This window comes from Pteropus alecto, unplaced genomic scaffold, assembly GCF_000325575.1.
Source record: "Pteropus alecto unplaced genomic scaffold, ASM32557v1 scaffold60, whole genome shotgun sequence".
Taxonomy (NCBI): Eukaryota; Metazoa; Chordata; class Mammalia; order Chiroptera; family Pteropodidae; genus Pteropus; species Pteropus alecto.
This window is the reverse complement of record NW_006430726.1, coordinates 6,152,449-6,162,710: the sequence shown is the minus strand read 5'-3', so window position 1 is coordinate 6,162,710 and position 10,262 is coordinate 6,152,449. Positions and strand designations below refer to the sequence as shown.

General features: G+C 55.0%; 1 long non-coding RNA gene across 1 annotated transcript in view; it reads right to left on the bottom strand.

The window, feature by feature from the left end:
- The window catches only part of LOC112483775, a 26,252-nt gene continuing 15,990 nt past the window's right edge, over positions 1-10,262 (bottom strand). Inside the window, exon 4 of the long non-coding RNA XR_003047750.1 lies at positions 1-167. This is a non-coding gene — a long non-coding RNA (uncharacterized LOC112483775). The remainder of the gene's footprint in view (positions 168-10,262) is intronic.

The window sequence follows — 10,262 nt, the reverse complement described above, 5'->3', positions numbered from 1 at the left end:
CGAGATGGATTCTGTACTCACCGGAGGGGGCTGGCTCCGAATCCAGGCAGAGGCAGGTGTCCCGGGGCTGCAGACTGCCTGTCGCCTCGGCTGGACATTCCCCTACGATGTGGGAGAGCAGAAGAAACGACCAGTGTCACCTCGAGATTCGAGAGATTCCGGAATTCCTACACGAAAACACAACGAATGGGGTTATTCATACCGTCAGATCCTGCCGGTGGCAAAAAACCTTAAGACATTTTTGTGTGAGACGTGGTACTGCTGTCTCTCTCAACATTTTAAATGTTTCCTTTCTCTCCCGCTATTCTGACATGCGTATATTCTCTAGAAACTTTACGCCTTTCCGTGTGCCAAATTTTCAAGCATCATTTTGTTTAATGTTCATCAATAGAAGAATGTCCAAAATGTCAGTATAGAATTCATCACCCGGCCTTGAAAAGTCAGTGTTTCGTGCATTGACTTTTCAGGTAGTTATCAGTAAATTTCAGGTTATTTCAACCACCTTCTCATTTCCCTTTGTCTTAACTTCTTAACGGACATCTCGACTCTTTACTGAGCTGCCTTGGACCCCTCTCCTGAATTCTCCAGTGGTGTCCCGCTGAGCTTTTGCTGGGACACTTACTCTCCGACGGCCTCCTAGTTTCCTAAGCCAGGGACACAGGGCAAGCCTGAAAGAGATGCCCCCACCCGACCTGAGCACATGGAGGAGAGCGGGTGGGGGGTGGGGGGCATTTTTTACCCACGTTCTGATGACCCGGGGAACTCGGTGTGCTGCCTGCAGCATCACTAGACACGGGGGACCCCACGAGCCCACGCACCCGGGGAGTTTGCTCAGCTCTCCCTTTGCCTCCCTCTCTAGTGGGAAAATATACCAACTTTGCTCAGAATTCACGGTCTCCCCAAGTTTCCTCTTCCTTCCAAACGCGGCCCCCGAACCTGCACGTCTGGCCTTTCACCCAGAGGCAAAGGTGCCCGTGGCCGTTGTCGACAAGCACCCGAAGCGAAATGGCGGAGTCAGAGGTCTCACGCAGCGTCAGGTGATCTCAATCGCGAACGAGCCTGGCCATTTACTCTAATTGTTCTCAGCTCTGGCTTTGGGTGGCGTGGGCTGTTTGCCCGCTCTGAGGCCGGTCCTGCCTGGGGCAAGATGACCTCTTTGGAGCTGCTGGGCAGCTGGAAACTGCCGGAAGGTTAGACGGATTCAGGGAAACAGTCCCACGTGGAAAACTGAATACAGCCAAGATGGAAACTGATGAATGCAAAGCCCTTCTCCCCCATCGTCAGGCTCTCTGCCACACGCCCGCCCAACCGCCTGCCTGACGAGCAAGGATCTGGGGGCTCAGGGATACTTCTGGAAGAAGCATGGCCGGCTTTGCGGGCCTTCCCGTCCAGGCAGGCTTGCAAACCGACCAGGGCGGCGGGTGGGCCCCGGCCACCGTGCCCTGGGCCTCATTCCTCTAGCCCGTTGCCCGCTGAATGCTGAGCCCGCCCAGCACCGTGCCCAAGGCCTGCAGCAGAGACGCCTGCGGTGCGGTGATCACTCGTCACAGGACTCGTCCCCAGACAGTATTCTCGGTTTCTGGGTTTGGTGCCGCGCAGTGCCTTACAGCTCTGAGTGAGGTACAGCGGCCAGGTCGGGGGGGAGGGCGGGCCGCCTCTTCGTTAGTCAGAAAGAGCCATTGTGGAAGGGGAGCTGGGAGAGGGGCATCTCTGGGTCATTCTGACCTGTCCTCAGGCAGATCGGGGATTGACAGCAGGCATCTGGACGTGGATTCCCTTTCGACCCTGTGCCTGGGTGTCCTCGCAAAGTCTCCTGCTCCCTGTACCCCTCCTGCCTACAGGACACGAGAAAAGCCTCATGTGAACTTCAAGGTCAACGGCAGAGGCCGAGGGCGAAGGCGGCACGCGGAAGGAGACGTGAGCCTCAGAAATCGCTTCTGAGGGACCTGAGCGTGATTTCCTCACACAGGGAGTCGACCTCCCTGAGGTGTCCCCGCTTAGCAAACATGTTAAAACCAGCAAAAACCATTTCCCAGAAAGACAACTTCTAAACTCCTGCAGCACATAGACGAGGACACGGCTCCTTTTGAACCAAGTAGAGATTTAGCAGCAGGAGGAGAGAGAGGTCTGCAGCAAATCCCCAGCTCTTGCTTTGATTAGCCAAGCAAGCTCGGGGGTGGGGGAACGTGCGTTTACCGCCCGTGCTTCCTTGCGGTCAGCATCAGCGGCCTCTCTCGCGGCCTCTTCCCGCTCTCTGGTTGATTCCCACGCAAGGCAATTCGCAGCGCCACCACTGGGTGGCAGCACCCCCCAGTCGTTGCTGAGCTTCCAGGCCGGGGACGAGCCCGCGTGGCTCTGTAACCTTAGCAGCCTTGAATAAATGAGGCACACAATCCCCGGGAACCGCAGGGAGAAACACCCACAATGGACAGGAGGCCAGCGAGCGCCTGTCTCGTTTCTGCTCACGTCAGCACAGCGGCTCGGGAGCGGTGCACTTAGCAGAGAGCAGGGAGGCTGAAATTTCGCCGGGCGGTGAGGAGGCAGCGGGTGACCCGTGGGGACGGTCCTCACCTCCCCCGGGGCAGGCTCTGCTCCGGTAGCCCCCGGCCGGCTCACCAGCACAGCTTCTGTCTAAAACAGTCGCTGGCCGTCGCTGAGGTCTGCTCCCCGCACGGGGCACCCTGTCCCGAGGGGGCACTCACTCCAAAGTGTATGTGACTGTGTTCTTGAAATCCTGAGTGCCAGGGAGGGCTGGTCAGTCAGGACGATCCAGAGGAACAGTACCAAGAGGATGTCCGTATGTATGATCGATTGATCGACTGATCGGCGGTGGCTTGATTGGTGGCTCGCTCAGTCACGGAGACTGAGAAGTCCCATGATCCGCCGCCTGCCAGCTGGAGCCCCGGGCATGCCGGGGGTGGAGTGCAGGCCGGGTCTGCAGGCCTGCGGACCCTGGGGGCCGATGCTGGAGGTCGCAGTCTGAGGGCAGGAGAGGCCCGATGTCTCGGCTCAAGCCGTTCGGCACAGAAGTCCCACAGATTCTGCCTTTCTCCATTCTGGGCTGGTCCAGCCTTCAACTGATTGGACGAGGCCCGCCCACGCTGGGAGGGCCGTCTGCGGATCCAGTCGGACCGACACAAAATTAACGATGATGTCGTGTGGGTGGCCAGGGGCTCATGGTGGAGGGGGGACCAGGGCACACTTAGACCCGAGAACATTTCATACTCTATATTAACAAGGCCGCCGCGAGTCTCTAAAAAGCGGACTGAAAAAAGCGTACTTTAAAAGTTCATTTCCCCCAGAGATCGTCATCGGATTGGCTCGTGGGCCCTCACAGAACGCCCGCGTCCCCGTGTGTTGACTGTGACACGCTTCTCCTGGCTCTGGCTGCGTCAGTGCGAGGAAGGCTGAGAGACTGACTCATCTGTCAGTTGGCAACAACACCACGCCCGGGGAGGGGAGTCTGCAGACAGACGGGGCGTGCGGAGTCGGGCGGAGGCCGGGGCAGCGTCTCGGACCCAGGGCCGCGTTCCGTCTCGCAGGCTCTCAGGCTGCAGCGCTGGGTCCGGCTTCTCAGAGTCGGACTCGCTTCTCCCCAGCGGCCCACTCCGCTTCTCTCCTCGGCTTCTCCCTTCTTTCTTTTGGCTTCGATAACACTTTCTGTTTACATTTCTTTTCCAGTCGATTTTGATGGAGAAACTATAGATAGTATTTCCGTGTGTTCAGTGCCTACTCCTCATTTTTAAAAAAGTGCACATTTAACTATACTTAAAGAAGAATAAAGGCTATATATTTCCATTCCTGGCCTAATCACGGATAAGGGATTCGTGTGGTGACGCATCCGCCGAACACCCACCACGTTTTGCTGTTATCTATAATTTTAGTTTTACCTTTAACACAATAATATCAGATTTTCAAGTAGATGTTTCGTTGAATTTACCGCATATTTTATCAATGTGTTTCACCGTCATTTCTTCCATTTCACGCTTTCTGTTTGTGTTCATGATAAAATAATAATAGGCTTTAAATAATAACAGGCTTTTTAATGAACTGTGAGTGATAAACTCGGTCTTTACGTGTTTTAAAATGTCTTTGTTTTTCCATTTCTCCTAAAGGAAGCTGTGGCAAGGAAGACCATCCTGGGCAGACACTTGGAATGGATCACTCGGTTTTCTTCTGGCTCAGTTATTGTTGACAAGACGTCTGTGGTCGATCTAAATGTCGGTCTAACCGGGAACTATGTCACCTATGTTTCTGTAAGTAATTCTTCAATTCAGGCAATTCTTCAAGTCGGCAAAAGTAAGTCGCTTCTTCATTTTCTGATTTCATATCTAACACCTTTTTTGTTGCTTTCTCTCTCTGTCCTTTTCCTCCACATTCCGGAATGGACGCTAAAGTTCGTTCTCCATAACGATGATTTTACCTCTGGCTCCATCAGTCTCACTCCTCATGTCCTGCTTCGACTGACCGGATGAGGCCCACCCGCACGGGGGCGGCCGTCTGCTTCACTCAGTCTGCTGAGTTAAATGTTAACCTCATCCGAACACCCTCAGGGACACACCAAGAAGAACGTTTGACCAGATATCTGGGCACCCTGTAGCCCAGTCAAGCTGACACATAAAATTCACGGTCGCACCCGCTGTGCAGGATAAAAGGGTTTCCCAGAGGTTACCGTGGGGCGTCCTGGCAGGAGCTGCTCGCCATATCTTGCACGAACCTAAGAGGCGAGGATGGAGGGAAGAGAGAGAGACTCGGGTGTGGAGCCCACGCCGTGAGTCTGGGAGACAGGAGCTGAGGGTCTGCGGAAGAGGGACGGGGAGCGGTGGCAGCTAAAGCAGGAACAGCAGCCAGGGCTGCGGGGACGAGGCCTCACATTCCATGCTGGACGACGTGTCCTTCACCCAGCATGCAGTGAAGGGCTTAAGCGAGGGAGAGACACGATTGGATCTGCATTGTAGAGAGGCCCCCGCCTGCCCCCTGTGCTGGGCGGACCGTCCGGGTAGTCCCTATTCACATGCCAACCGTAATGGGCTCTGGAGAGGCCACGTGACACTCGCGTCTGTGAGAACCGTCGAACGCAATCCAGCTCCTATCTGCAGTGACAGCTGGAATCAGGGGCTGTGGGTCCAAGTCAGCTAGGTTGGGATCTGCTTCGGTCCCCATGGGGGCAGGGCCGCCTCCTCTTCTACTGTAAATGCCTTCAAGGTCAGACAGTCTTGGAGTTGTGCACAGTGTCCTCCATTCTGCCTCCTCCTAGGTGATGACAGCTTGGTTCTATAAGCCAAGGTATACACAAGCGTTTCAGGTAACAAAAGCCAGGCTGGATGTTTGTGGGCCTAGGTCCTGAGACTGGATATTGCTACCAATTGGATGGTCTTGCCGTTGTGGGCCTGGGCTTTAACTAAGTCCTTTTAGAAGGTCCGGGCGTGGCTCAGATTTCTACAGTCTCCGTTTTTCTGTTTTTTCCTTCAGTAAAGAAGGCTTTTTGCTTTGATACAGGGACTTTAGGCAACATTTGTTCACAGCGAACAGGCCCGGAACAGTGGGCTTACGCCACCATTCCGGTCTCTGGTGGAGAAAGATGGAAGACGTGCTGTGGGCTCATTCCTCGATCTGCTTCCTGGAAAGAGGGGTTGGGAGCGGAACTGGAACAGCAAGGTCAGCGCCCCGGTTCCTCACAGGAGACAGAGGCTGCAGACAAGGTCCTAGGTTTCTAGATAAGACTGAAGTTCCATGAGGACAGGCTCGCCCTTTGGATGAAGTCCTCCTATCTCCTCGTTTTCAGAGTAGAGAGACTTAGTGTTTTGGGTCCCAGGCTCCCTTCCACTTTTGCTCATGAAAAGACAGTCCTTGTGCCTTGGGCCCGTATCGGCGACCCGGACCCTCGCAAGGGTGATGACGCAGCGCTGCCCTCGCAGCGACAAGTGCACATCACTGAGAAAATTCACGTCAGCACTGAGAAGCCATGAGTGTGCGTGGAGCAGAAGGTGGCCGCACGGCCTCCCACCTCTCCTGCGAGCGAATGTCGTGTCCACGTCACAAACCTCGTCTGCAGTCAACTGTATATATGTGCGGGCAGTCCGTGATCTTTACTTCGCCTGCAGTTTCGTGTATGTGTCAGGAAAGCTGCCTGGTGTCCGTGGAGGCCGCGGTCGCACGCTGATGGCACTGATGACTGCGAGAGTGTGCTGCGAGGCGGCGACGGGACAGGGGTGGGGACGGCAGCGCCACTGCTCGGAATCGCAGGCGGGTTCCCGGCTTCGCTGCGGCGGGTCCCCTCATCTCCCTCTTAAGACTCGTCGTCCTCGGCGCAACAGTTCTCAACTAGGGCCGCGCGTGGACGGCGCCTGCGGCACCTGCGAAGTGGCGGGGCCCCAAGGGCAGCTTCCTCTTCGGAGGCCGCAGGCTTCCGACTGCAGTGCCTGGCTCGCGTCCGGCTTCGCATGGGGACTGCCACCCGAAGGGCTTCTCGTCCGTTCGAGACCCCTCTCTGGCGCTCCCCCGCACCCTTTCGTTCGGCCGCAGTGGGTGAGGCTAGAATTCTCCGTTTCCTGCCGCAGGCCCAGGGGCTCCCTGTCTGCCCACGTCGTTTCTCTGCAAGACGGGTCCCTCCGTCTTCTGCATGGCATGGATTTTTCCCCCCGTTTTCAAAAGTAAGGAGCAAGCACGCTCAGCAGGGCCGACGGGACACAGGCCAGGCTGCGAGCAGACGGGAGCCCTGCCCCTCAGGCCGCCAGGTGTGACGCTCTGGGTTAAAAACTGGTTCTCAGCAGATATATGTGCATTATCGAAAACACTCGCAGGAACTCGAAAAATAGCTGCTTCGTAAGGATTTCGAACACGGCGTGGCAGCACCGCTGACGTGGCTGATCTGCATTTTCTAGGAAGTCATGTTTTACTACACGAACATAAACTTCGGCCCAGTCCCGGAATTATCATACAGTCTAAATGAGTGTCGTCCAAGTTAATGAGGTTTTACTGCTGTGCTGAGTGCAAAAGCAGGAACTGGGAAGAGTAGAATCAATCACGTGATTGTCCTTGGAGATAAAGGACGGGAAAACTATGAGCTGCTTATGGGAATGGGCGGCGGTGGGGAGCCTGACTGCGTTGCTAACACACAGCTGCATCTGAAGTATAAATGTAGGATTTCAGATGTAAAAGAGCTTAAAGATCATTCTACCTGCATTTTTCATTTTGCCGGTGAAATATGGAATCGAGGAGGCGAAATGATTTGTCCAAAGCCACACCGAAAAGCTAAGAGCCCAAACCAGATGTGACTTAAATAAGACACTCAGGTGTAAACCGGCTTTTGAAAACATCCCTGTGAAGGCTGCCTTTCCTGGCTTCAGCATGGCGTGCCAGTGACTCTGCCCCGCCCGGCCCCACGCTCCCCAACCGCCAGCTCCATAGAAATGACGGAAAAGGCGTTTTAAAAAGTGGTCACCCTTCTAGACAACGCTGGATGCCTTCAGTCTAGAATCTGTGAAGGTCCCTGAACAATGAGTGCGGCCGGGAAGCCAGCAGGGAGGAGAGGGCGCAGGACGCCAGGCACAGAAAGCCAGGGACAGGCCAAGGCTGCTGCTCGCTGGGCACGGGGGGAGGAGCAGAGGCAGGAGGGAGCACTGGGCGGTGGCAGCAGGAACCGTGTTGTCCCCCGTGAGAGGAGTGAGTGCGGCACTTGGTCTACAAAGGACAGGCAGAGCCCTGGGGTGGCCGGCGGCCGCTGGCAGGGCAGGGGACGCGTGGCCCCGATGCATGCCCCGAGCACGGTGCTACTGCGGGAGGTTCCCTCACCTCCCCTCGGGCCAGCAGCAGGCCGGCTCACTGGGAGTCTCGGCTAACAAGATGGGAGCACAACCGAGAGTCTGCAAACATTTAAGAGGTCTAGATGGCCGTGTCCAGGAGGACGCTGGACTCACCCCTCCCACGAGCAGACCCCAGCACGCACGCGCACACGCACACCGCAGCCCTGCGGGAACCCTTAGGGCCTGAGGAGCCACCGGCACCGTGGTTCACGCACGGCCCCTCCACCCCGTTGGGCAGGGAGGGTTCTGTTGGGGGGGTGGGCTTCGGTCAGCCTGCGAGGTGGCTGCCTGCAGTCTTTTGCTTCTGGACAAAAGGAGCAAGGAGGGACAACATGGCGTCACCACATGCACCCGGCCTCCCCCCGCCAGACCTGCTCTGGTCTCAAAACCGCCTGCCACACAGCCTGTGCAGAGCCCGCTTCTACATCGAGCCACTTTTCCAAGACTGGGAGAGACCGCTACTTTGTCTAATTCATGTAAACAAATGTAGAAAGTCAAACAAAATGAAAAGACAGAGGAATATCTCTCAAATGAAGGAACAAGAAAGATCCCCCAGAAAAAAAACCCTAAGGAAACAGAAATCAGTAACTTGCCTGATAGAAAATTCAAGGAAATGGTCGTGAGGGTGCTCACTAAACTTGGGGAGAACTTTGATAAAATATATACGAACCAACCATCAACAAAGTGAACGGACCAGCTACCATATGGGAAAAGATGTTCAGAGATGATATACCCAATGAGGGGTTACTATCCAAAAACATATAAAGAATTCATATACTTTAATGTCCACCCCCCAAAAAAACCTCCAAACAATCTGATTAAGAAATGGGCAGAGGACCTGAACAGACATTTCTCCAAAGAAGACACACAGATGGACAACCGACATAAAAAGATGCTCAACATCACTAATCATCAGGGAAATGCAAATTAAAACCGCCATGAGATGTCTCCTCACACCTTTCAGAACGGCCGTCATCAATAAATCAATAAACCACAGTGCTGGTGAGGCTGTGGCGGGGGGGAGTGTGCACTGTTGGCGGGATTACAGATTGGTGCAGCCACGACGGAAAAGAATATGGAGGTTCCTCAAAAAATTAAAAATAGAACTACCTTATGACCCAGCGATTGCACTTCTGGGTATTTATCCTAAGAAATCCAAAATACCAATTCAAAAAGTTATATGCACCCCATGTTCATCACATTATTTACCACAGCCAAGATATGGAAGCCACCTGAACGCCCACGTGTGGAAGATTAAAGACGCCGTATACACATACAATGGAATATTACTCGGCCATAAAAAAGGATGGAATCTTGCCATTTGCAACAACGAGGATGGACCTGGAGGGTATGATGCTCAGTGGAAAAAGTCAGAGGAAGACAAATACTGTATTACTTCACTTATATGTGGCATCTAAAAAAAAAAAAACCACCAAAACAAATGAATTAACAAAACAGAGACAGACTCACAGACGCAGAGAACAAGCTGATGGCTGCCAAAGCGGGAGTGGAAGGAAAAAGAAGTTCAAAAAAAATAAGTAAATAAAATCCCGGGCAAGGTAGGATGCATCCAATTTTATTCCCATCCTGCCCTCTCCAGAGAGGGGCTGGAGCCTGCCTCACAGCAAGGTACTGAAGACGAAGGAATTTAGGAACTGGGGCTGCGGCCTCTGGGAAGACGGAGCTGTCAACGCATGGCCCTGATCAGGCGGTATTTAAAGTATCCATTTATTCGCAGGTTCACTTTTAGAGGTTGTCGCCAGCCACATCCCGGCAGGGTGGCTGGGACTGAGATCTCGTCCCCTGGGGCCTGCTCAGACCACAGGTAGGAAGCACCACCAGGGGCTGGAATCTGGGCTGCGCCGGAGGAAAGCCACGCACCCAGCCCAGGGAGGCTGCTCCGCAGTTCCGCTCGGGGCTGCGGTGCGGGTTTTTCTTTTGAAATGAGACCCCACGGTTGTGAAACTGCATTGTTCTTAACGAGGCGACCCACGGTGCGGTTCCCGCGATCTCCTCCGGCTGCGGGGACCGGATCTGTGGAGACGGTGGCGCGCAGGCAGCTGCTGCGTTCCAGCCCCACTGCAGCGCGCAGGGTGACTGGCAAAGGCCGCCAGCTCTGATGGATGTATCCAATCTGACTTTCGGAAACCCAGCCCAGTTGGCCTTGGTGTGTGTGTATTTGTGCGTGTTTGGGGAGGGAGTGGTCATGTGACCACCAGTCTCTCCAATCTGGGTGCCAATTAAGCCGAGTCCAGCCAAGAGGGAACATCAGCGAGCTAAATGACCACCTTGTCCCCCCACCCTCCCTTGCAAAGGGCTGCGGAGTCCGAGGCTCGGGAGGACGAGCCCAGCGCACGCGGAGAGAGGCGAGGGCACCGCGCGCCCCTGCTCGGCCACTGGGGGCCGCAGTCACCTTCAGCGTAGAGAGTGGGGAGCCGAGCCCGGCTGGCGGCTCCG